Source organism: Danio rerio, chromosome 25 (genome assembly GCF_052040795.2).
Source record: "Danio rerio strain M-AB ecotype USA chromosome 25, GRCz13ab, whole genome shotgun sequence".
NCBI classification, from domain to species: Eukaryota; Metazoa; Chordata; class Actinopteri; order Cypriniformes; family Danionidae; genus Danio; species Danio rerio.
Window position 1 is genome coordinate 31,230,280 of NC_141045.1, and position 11,000 is coordinate 31,241,279.

Genomic DNA, 11,000 nt, shown 5'->3' on the forward strand with positions numbered 1-11,000 from the left:
TCTCTCGGTTGGCCTGGGAATACCTCGGGATCACCCTTGGAGGAGCTGGAGGAAGTGTCTGGGGGGAGAGGGATATCTGGGGTTTTCTTCTAAAGCCTGATTTATACTTCTGCGTCAGGTGACCGGCGTAACCCACGGCGCATGTAACGCGCGTGGCTGTGCATTTATACTTCTGCGCGCTGTCTCTGTTGGTCTGCATTAACACTTCCGAAACGCTAGTTGGCAGTGAGGAGTAAATGTTCCTCTGTATCAAGTTTCTTCGCTGCTTTTTTGCTTTTCCTGAACTCTTCCGGGATGTGCAAGCAGGACCGGCGCGTCCATAGAGGCGACCTAGGCGGCCGCCTAGGGCGGCAGTATAGAGAGGGCGGCATCGGCGACACCTCCCTTATCACTCGCGTCCTCAGTTATGTCCGCGACACCTCCCTCACCACCCGCGTCCTCAGATATATTCGCGCATAGACGACAGAATAGAGAGGGCGGCATCAGCGACACCTCTATCAGCACCCGCGTGTCCTCAGTTAAATCCGCGCATAGGGCTACAGAATTGAGGTCCGCGACAACCGCGCGTCCTCAGTTATATCCGCGCATAGGGCGGCAGAATTGAGAGCGCAGTGTCCGCGACACCTCCCTCCCTCCCTCCCTCAGCACCCGCGCGTCCTCAGTTATATCCGCGCATAGTGCGCTGAAAAAGAGGTCCGCGACACCTCACTTCATTTTCATAACCGGTCACTTTCGTTTTCACATTGGGGTTGAGGGCGGCATGATCGTTCTCTGCCCAGAGCGGCAGTTCATTTTGAGGCAGGAACCGGCGGACGTGCAACAACTTTAACTATGAGGTAAACACAAAACAAAACTATCCATCCGGAGCTCCTTCACGGGACTCCACACTTGTAAACAATCGCTCGCGCCATTCGTGCGACCAATCACAGAGCTTGCGCTACGCGTTGTTGCGACGTGTTGTTAAATTTTTTGAGAGGTGCACGTCAGTGATGCCGATGGCCACGGCGAAGGGCTATGCGTCAGCGCCGTAGCATACACCGGCGTTTGACGCAGTAGTATAAATCAGCCTTAAGACTGCTGCTTCTGCGACTTGGCCCCGGAAAAGAAGACAAAAATGACATGAGATGAGAAAATGTTTACAACATATAGCCTATATTTATCAGGTCCAAGCAACATTTCTAGAGTTTGATGAATATTCTACTAAACATTAATACTTTACAAGTACAGCATTTTTCTTTGACTTTTTAGGCCATTTTTAATGAACTTTTAAAAGCACATTTATAAAATGCCTGACAATAATACATGTTTTTAATAAGAGTAATTAATCTTTTTGAACTGTGCAGTACTGTAGCTGCTTTATTATTTTTTAAGCAAAGATGCATAACTTCCATCCATACATCAAGCATTGACCATTTTCGTAATCAATTTTGTGTTCTGATCTTGAGCTTAGGCAAATAACAATCAATCTGAGGCCACATTTTTAAGATGTCATCATGCAGACTTCTTACAAAGTATTTTACAGTCTTTTAAAAATACAACACTCTTAAGCATTTTTATACAAATTATTAACCCATTTTTATAAACCCTATCAAATACAAATGACAAAATCCTTTTTGTATCTAAAATAGGTTTTTGAAATGCTTGTATCATTAGTACTGCCCGACCCTGAGTATATATAATTTGGACTGTCTGTCAGGGTTGTCCTCCAAAGCTATATCTCTTAGCTGGCAAAGAATATCTTTCTTTGAAGGTAACATTCCTATGCTTTCGGTTGTAATAATAAGTTCGAAGTGTCATCTGAACCATATCCTCCTTTAGCGCCAGCAGATCACTGACCCACTTCAGTCTGTCGTCCTTGACCATTTTGCACTCTCTGTAAAAGATGTCTTTGTCGCTTCTTACATTTCCTCTCATGTCTATTAGCTGTTTCAGCAATCAGGAATATTAACACATGTAAGTGTTAATAAGATATCTTTTGGTAAGATATTAATTTAATTTAACCTTAGGCTTAATCTTGCTCTGTCAACTTTTGAAGTTGAAAATTTAACTCCAGTTTAACAAAGTGGCTCAGCGGCTAGCATTGTTGCATCAGCAAGAAGGTTGCTGGTTTGAGTCCCAGTTGGGTCAGTTGGTATTTCTGAGTTTGCATGTTCTCCCTGTGTTCATGTGGGTTTCCTCCAGGTCCTCCGGTTTCCCCCACAGTCCAAAGATCTGCGCTATAGGTGAATTTGATAAACTAAATTGGCTGTAGTATATGTGTGTAAATGAGAGTGTATTGTGTCTGATTGACATTAATTATATGAGACACAAAATGCCACTCATGTATTCCGATGTGCCAAGTCTTAAAGGACCATGAAACCCCCATATTTCAGTTCAAGTTTACCTCAGAAAATTTTAAAGAAATGCTTCTAGATGGGCGTGGAGCATCGCTGTGAGCAGAGGATGGAGTGAGTGTGGGGGACAGTGCAGTGGAATCAGTGGAGCGAACAACTGTCTGTTGGCTCACAAAATAAGACACAAACCATTAGACCTGTGATTTTATACTTTACAAAGTAAAAATGCAAAGAAATAAACAGTAAGTAATTTAATGCCCTGCTACATTTGTTATTTGTAATTTTATATACACACAACCACAATTTGTTATAGCAGAATGAAGAAAACCATGTTTATATAAACACTATAAATGAGGAGGACCTCTCTCCTCTTTAATCCTCGGGTCTGAATGCAGACACAGTGGTTAGAGATGCAGCAGGTCTGTTGCCCTGTCTATTCCATCCATTAACCCTGCCGGTAATCTGGAAGATTTTAAATATGTGCGAACACAGCAGCACGGATAAAGGCGATGTTTCTCAATGGTAACCTGATGGTAACGAACTCCACTGAAAAAAGACAAAAGTCCGCCATTCTCCAATTCCCTTACAGCCAGTGGTGCCCCCAGAACATTTTCTTAGGGTGGCCACACAAAATATCGGGGTATTATAGACCTTTTTCATGGCTGCTGCATGGAGGGCGCCATAGCGACCAGCGTCTTCCGGTAGAATGCTAAAAACTTTCGTTTACAGCGTGTACAACTGGTAATTTGCGCTCCGAAAATGGATTTCAATGATGTTTTAAATGGATAATGGTTTTTAATGGAGTGTTTTTGTGACACACAACTTAGAAATGTGTCTGTTAAAGCCGTTATAATCTGTCAGATGTGGTTCAAGCGCGTCAGAAATACGAGAAAAACGTTCTCCTAATTCACGTGTCTGCCGTCAGAAATACAGTGTGTGTGTGTGCGTACCCGGCCTGTCAGCTGTTAGCTCAGCGGCTCTTTAACACACGCACACACACACACAGAGAGAGAGAGAAAGAGAGAGAGAGAGAGAGAGAGAGAGAAAGAGCAAACCAGAGTAATAGCATGAAACTTAACAGGTATGAAAGTCATGCAATTTAAAAAAATAACCAATAAAAGTCTGTTATTGATCCTCTGCTGGCTGATTTGCTGTTCATTCTAATCGCGAGCGGTTTGTGTTTTATTTTGTGTGTTGTTTTTACCATGGTTTGTGTTTTTCTGTCATTTCGAAATGACACTAGCCTATATTTTCACTTTGTCACAGTATTTAAATCAGTGTGTCAGTGGCACAGTACAGGCTACGTGTGTGTGTCAAACATTTTGGTGAATTACATTTGTTTGGGCTGGTTATATGTTTGAAATAAAGAGAAAATGTTGACTTTAGCGATGACGAGGCTTCATTTAAACTGCAGAAGATGCCGTCTGACAACGAGGGGAAAATGCCTCACAGCAGCTGTTTTCCATCCTATTTGATGGAATTTCTTTAAATGATCAGTCCAGGAGATAATGCTGATGGACAACAGTATTAGTTCAAAGAGGATAAAAGCAGGTAAAATAGATTATAACTATCGTTTCAAAGCTGTCCAAATGTGACTGTTTACACGCATCAGCTGCCGACCGGAAGTTCTTCGCATTCTTCTTGCGCATACACGCAAAGCATAATGGGTAATTTTGCATTCCAAGAAAAAGGTCTATAACAAAAAAATGACAAATTCAGTGTAATGTTATTGTGTGCAGTTTTTGTTTCTATTAAATGAAATAACGTGTTTTTAATTAATTTAATGAATTTATTTTGTGAAATAATTCAGCAAGTACATGTGCAAACCAAATTAAAATGTGTTTTTGTTTCTTAAAAAACAAATTGTTATTACTGTCCTGTAGTTGAATGTGTGTGCATGCTGTCAACGACGATCGGGGAGGGGGAATGAATCAATCCACAATAATTTTAGTGGCTGCATTATATTTAATTATTTGTTTATTAAAATGTTGTGAATTTATGTATTTACATTAATAATATCAACAGCAAAATCATATTGGGGTGGTCAGAGTTTACACAGGCATGGCCTCTTGGGGGCGCCCCTGCGTACAGCTCTCTCGACAAAAATGCTTGCTGCAAACCAACAGCTTTGCTGTATCGGCCCGGACAGCATCAGGAAAAACATGGAACAAACCCTGTGGATCATGGAAACAAACACATACAACCCGTGTCTCAACCAGTCTTGGTACACTGAAAAGAATTATTTAAAGATGATTCCTTTGATTTACTCAATTTTTTTACGTTAAGTGGTTGTAAACAATTTATTTGGGCTGAATTTAAACAAAAAAATTAAGTTGAACTTTATTAAATTTAATTTGTTTGTTTAAATTCAACACAAATAAATTGCTTGCAACAGTTTTGCATGCAACAATTTTTTTCAGTGTAGGTCTGCTTTGCCTTCTGAAAGCATGTGCGTTAACAGCTGCTAAAGTTGTCTAAACTGATGCTCAACCAATGACTGTAAAATTATGGATGATGTGACAGCCCCTTTTCCCATTGAACGCCTTGAGGGCAAAACGCCTGCTTGACGGGCACAAACTGTCGCAAAAGACTGCTGAAATTGGAGCCTTGACATGCGCAGAAGGATTGTCTGATGGAGCCAGAGGAGGAGCCGCGAAAATGAGTCGAGCTTCCAACCAAACGCTTTATGTAAAATCAACCAAGCCCCCCGAACTTCTCAGCATGCGTTTGCTGTCATATCAACACAAATGGATGTAATAACGTTAACAAATATGAGGGTTTTATATATTCAATCGGGCCAGCTCCGGGCCGCAGCGCATAACCTACTCGCGGCGTCGCGGGCTGATTCCGGCTCGCATGCGGCAGCGCCGGGTCGCTCGGCCGCCGCATCTGGCTCGATTGACTCGGGCTGAAATCGGCATTGAGTCCAGGCATCCGGAGTAGGTCCAGCAGAGGTAGTCAGTCTGAGCTCTGAGGGGTAAGTCTCCGGCAGGCGAGAATCTAGCCGGAACTGGCCAGAGTGTATTTTGCTATCTGGGTGGTTAGGCGTGTATCAGCAAACTAATAAAGCCCGAAAAAGCCCTGACCTTAGCGAATAAACAGTGTTCCACCAGATCATGTATGTCAGAAACTGTAGTTTACTGCTGAACTCATTTTGTCATGGTAAAATAACACAGAAATCGAATAATAACACTTCAGTCTCCTGCCGAAGCTCAGACGCGCTGCTTTGAGAAACTGTCAATCACAGTTGTCAATCAAGATGACACGCCCAGCATTAAATCGACCAGAACCATCTTTCGGGACATTTTATTGCAAGTGTAATATTTTTTTTTATTTGGGCTCAAGTCTCCTTCATCAACACGGAGGAGGCGGGCTTTATGACTTGTACTGCAGCCAGCCCCCAGGGGGCGATCTAACAGCGGAGACCTTCACTCAAACGCAGGCTTGCGGCACACTTGTGCTCAACACACACAAATTTGTTAAAATCTCAAAAAAGTCATCCAGGCCAGGGTTTCTTGAACCTTTAAGTGCACCACTCTTCAGGCTGATTTATACTTCTGCTTCAAGCGCACACGTATGCTACTGCGCAGCCTACGCGTGTACACATAGCCCTCGCCGAGGCTCTACTGATGCAGCCCCAGAGAAAAAAAAAGCGTCTCCAGCAGAGGGCGCGCAGACCGAGTGGACTGCTATATGGGGCGTCTGCAGACTTGGATCCAGGCAGTTTTACGGCCCAGACCGTTTTAAGGCTGATTTATACTTCTGCGTCAAGTGCACGTGTATGCTAGGGCTCTGCCTACGCGTGGACACATAGCCCTCGCCATTACCGTCCGCGTCGCTGACGTGCACCTCTCCAAAAATGTTACTACATGTAGCAACCATGCATAGCGCAAGCTCTGTGATTGGTCGGCTTGGTATCGCTGACGAGTGTGGGCGGGACCAAGAGCTGCGCGACCCCGATAAAGAGAGGGTTTACAAGTGTCGTGTCCCATGAAGTAGCTCCGGATGGAGGCTGTTGCTATGTGTTTACCTCATGGTTAAAGTTGTTTCACGTCTGCAGGTTCCTGCCTCAAAATGAGCGAGTTTGAGCCACTTTTACACTAAAGAAGCATTCAGAAAAAACAAAACACCAGCGAAGAAACTCGACACAAAGGAACATGACCTACTGCCAGCTAGTGTTTCGGAAGTGTTATTGCAGAGCAACACAAACAGCTCGCAGAAGTATGAATGCACAGCTACGCGCATTGCATGTGGCGTGGGTCACGCAGATCACTTGACGGAGAAGTATAAGCTAGACTTTACGCCCCTGTTGTGTCCAGTAGGGGGGATACATGGCCAAATAGTACATTTGAAATCAACGCTCCCAGATTATTAAATGTCCTATTCATAATTATATATTTTTATTTTATTTATGCTAAATATAAACGCTAAGTTGATGTATCGGAAAGTGAGTTATATACTCACTATAGAATATGCACAATTGATACTCACCAAATTATTTCAGGTTTAAAAAATCGTTTTAAAAATAATTAAATAACAAAAATAATTGTTTATATATAAAGTTGCATTCTGAAATAACGAAATTATAACCCAACAATACAGTGTAATCTGAATTATTGATAAGCATTGATGAGAATGCAGTGGTATTGACAACCAGTCAGCTGCAGAATGTTTAGACAAACAATTCACTCCTTTTTAAAATTACAAGGACCATTGAGTTACCTTACAAACAAAAACCCAGACAACATGTTTTTTACATTTATTTATTTGCAACAATATCAGATTTCCGGTTTTCTTTAAGTGAAGCTGAATACTTGCATCAAATTCTTCACAGTCAATGAGCAATATATAAATAAATTTATGTATAAATACTCTGCAAAAATCATTTTCTCACTAATGAGTTTCTGACTTGGTTTTTTGTCCAAATATCAAAAAATTCCTAATCCTTAAACAAACAGTTAGGAAAGGAAAATGATGGGCGAGAAAAAAAAAACATTTCAAACAATTTTATATATATTATCTGGAACTATGTAAAGCATATCAAAATATATATTTTTAAATGGTTGATTTATGATTTAAGAATTTTATGAGTTGTATCCCCCAGGATATGCTGACAGTTTAGGGTATAACAAAAGGACCAAGTTTTATTTTTTGTTATTTGCAGCTACAAATTGTGATCCTGACTTCCACATATTTAAGTACTTTCTTTGTAAAAAAGTGTTCCAATAAAAATTCTGAAGCAATAAATAATAAACAATATGAATGCATTAGCAATGCAAACTTTCATGCTATATATAAAAATGTACTATATAGCAAAAAATTAGTAGACTATATTTATAATTGTGGGTTTCTCTATGCATTTATAGATATATGATACTTCAATTGTTTAAACTAGAACAGGATTGCATTATATTAAATGTAATTGAATGCAGTGCAACTTCAAAATAATGTAGTGTAGTTGTAGTGTGGAATTGGCTGATAACCCCGACCATGCTGTATTGTATAATCCATGAGAAAATATATCTTTAAATAAATTATTAAATATATAATAATTACTTAAATTATTATAATAATTATTAATATAATAATTAATTAGGAGTGAAGCTTAACATGAGTTTCCAGTTTACTTTTCTTTGAGGGTTAATAAAGGTTTGTAGTGCAGAATGAACATGGTAAAGAAAACAGCATGCGTTGCATTTGTTTACCGCTGTTAAACTCGTTATGCAGACTAAAGACAGACAAATTAGCCTATAAGAAAGTGAGATGTAAAACATTTAGCTAGCTTACAAATTTAGCTGAAATTGAGTCAAACTAACTCAATTGCTGTTGTTTTGTTTGTGTGAATTGTATTACACCAATTCGTTTACGTATTGACATACACTCATATCAGTCTTCATCTAATTTAAAAAAAGTTTAAGTTTCATGTTCGCTAATGTTTTAAACACGTATTTAACATACCTCTTCATTGGGTTGCGTTTAATCTGGTGTGATGATAAAGTTCTTAATAATACTGTACTGCTTCTCTCTACTGGACACATCAGAAACAATAGGGGTGTAAAACTGCCTCGGCATACAGAACAGATTTGCGCTTCTGACTTCTCTATACTGTATGTCGTTGGTACTTTACTTTATCCTCAACAGAGGTTTAAGGATTTTGTTTTCTGATTTTGTATTTTGTTTATTCTACTTTTTCACCGAATTTTATTTTATTAACAAAAGTATTTTTTAATAATTTTCTTCACTAGAGTGGACAAATTGACTCCATACACACACAACCCATCAAGTTACCTTGTGTGGTAAAGTATGAATCCGATTCATTCCTTAAACAATTTTACAAAAGATGGTCCTAAACTCTGGCTAAAAAAAATATAGCCAAGAGAGGATTCTGTTTTTTTATTTAATTAAGGTTTTAGATAAAGATAATTCAGCACAGTATGAATGTTTCCCAGTACTGAGTTGCAGCTGGAAGGGCATTCACTGAGTAAAACATGGTGGATAAGTTGGCAGTTCATTCTGCTGTGGTGACCACAGATGGATAAAGTAACTACGCTGAAGGAAACGGGCGATGCAGTGGCGCAGTAGGTAGTGCTGTCGCCTCACAGCAAGAAGGTCGCTGGTTCGCCTCAGCTGGGTCAGTTGGCGTTTCTGTGTGGAGTTTGCATGTTCTCCCCTCTGTTCGCGTGGGTTTCCTCCGGGTGCTCTGGTTTCCGACACAGTCCAAAGACATGCGGTACAGGTGAATTTTGTAGACTAAATTCTCTGTAGTGTATGAATGTGAATGAGTGTGTATGGATGATTCCCAGAGATGGGTTGCAACTGGAAGGGCATCCGCTGCGTAAAACTGCTGGATAAGTTGGCGGTTCATTCCGCTGTGGTGACCCCAGATTAATAAAGAGACTAAGCCGGCAAAAAATGAATGAATGAATGAAGACCTTGTATCACTGTAAACTAAACATATGTTAAGAAGTCACTTTTTGAAACTTTTAAGGGTAAACATTGTTTGAAGAAAGATAAATATTCTATGATGCAATTCAAAAAGCATAAATAATTAAAACATTTACAAAATATGGAAAACTATTTTGCTGCATGGAAAGCTAATTTTTCAGCATGGAAAGCTAATTTCTGCATATATTTTACAGTGTACACTGCTACAGTGCAGTGTTGGGGAATATATTAACTCACTTCAAAAGTAACTAAAAGTGTTGCTTAGCTACTTTTTAAGGAAAGTATTGTGAAAGTGTGTGTTAAGTTCACTTTTAAGAACAGTGAATAGGCTTAAAATTTTTTTTTTAACCCAACACTCAACGTCAACAGAAATGAACTTGTAGTTGGATCCTTAAAAAGGCATGGTAATACCATGGACTGAGCTGAGCTGTTGTGATCGAGTCATTGAAAGGAACCAGGGAACATTTATTACGATTGATAACAGTGAGAGTTTCAGGCTCCCTGGTGAGAGGTGTCTTTCATCCTGCTGAGAGCAGACGGCTGAGTCTGAGTAACATTACACCTCAAAGGCCCCGTTTCCCAGAGCTTCTTACCCCTTCCCAGTCAAACTGTCTGATGGGACAGTTCACACTTTTACATGTTTAATTATTTATTTTTTTTAAAATCTAAAATAATAATAATAATAATAAAATTACAACTAATACATAAAAGGTAAAACATTATATATATATATATATATATATATATATATATATATATATATATATATATATATATATATATATATATATATATATATATAATATTACTTTGGGTATATACTGCTGAGTCAGTTGGCATTTCTGTGTTGAGTTTGCATGTTCTCCTTGTATTTGGTTTCCCCCACAATCCAAAAAACATGCGCTACCGGTGAATTGAATAAACTAAATTGGCCGTAGTGAATGTGAGTGTGTGTTTCCCAGTGTTGGGTTGGAGCTGGAAGGGCAAATAATTTTTTTTCTTTTATATATATATATATATATATATATATATATATATATATATATATATATATATATATATATATATATATATATATAATTTTTTACTTTTTTTTGGTAAAGATTGAAAAGAGCTTGAGGGTAAGTATCATTGACGTGTAAGTATCATTGAATATTTCTTTATATATACTATTATAAATTTCATGTCCTCTCGATTAAAAATCTAATAAATCCTACTTTATGGCATGATTATAGTTTCTTATGACTGTAGAGATTCTTATTAGAAGCAATATGAATGTATTCAACTAAATAAACAAAAGGTCTTAGCTGTTATTTGATAATAAACATTTTATTAGAATATGGTGAATCAATATTATCATAACTCATATTATTAGTTGATTCTTGATAAGTTCACAGAGAAGATGATGGGACAATTAAAACAATATTTAAAAAAATAGTGAATGTATATAATATTTAATTATTAATTCTAATGGGGGAAATGGGTTAAACAAATTAAACTTTGAAGAATCTTTAAAAAAATACATAAAAATTATAATAAAATCTAAAAAAAATATCACTTAACTAAATATTACATTGTTTTCTGGTTATAAATATTAATAATTTTAGGTTTATATACATAAAGTTATATTTCAGGGCTCTTCATCTTTGACCGCATACCTGTTATTACCTTTTCTCTCTATTACGTTGCCAGATCCTCGCAAATATAGCGAAAAATCGATCA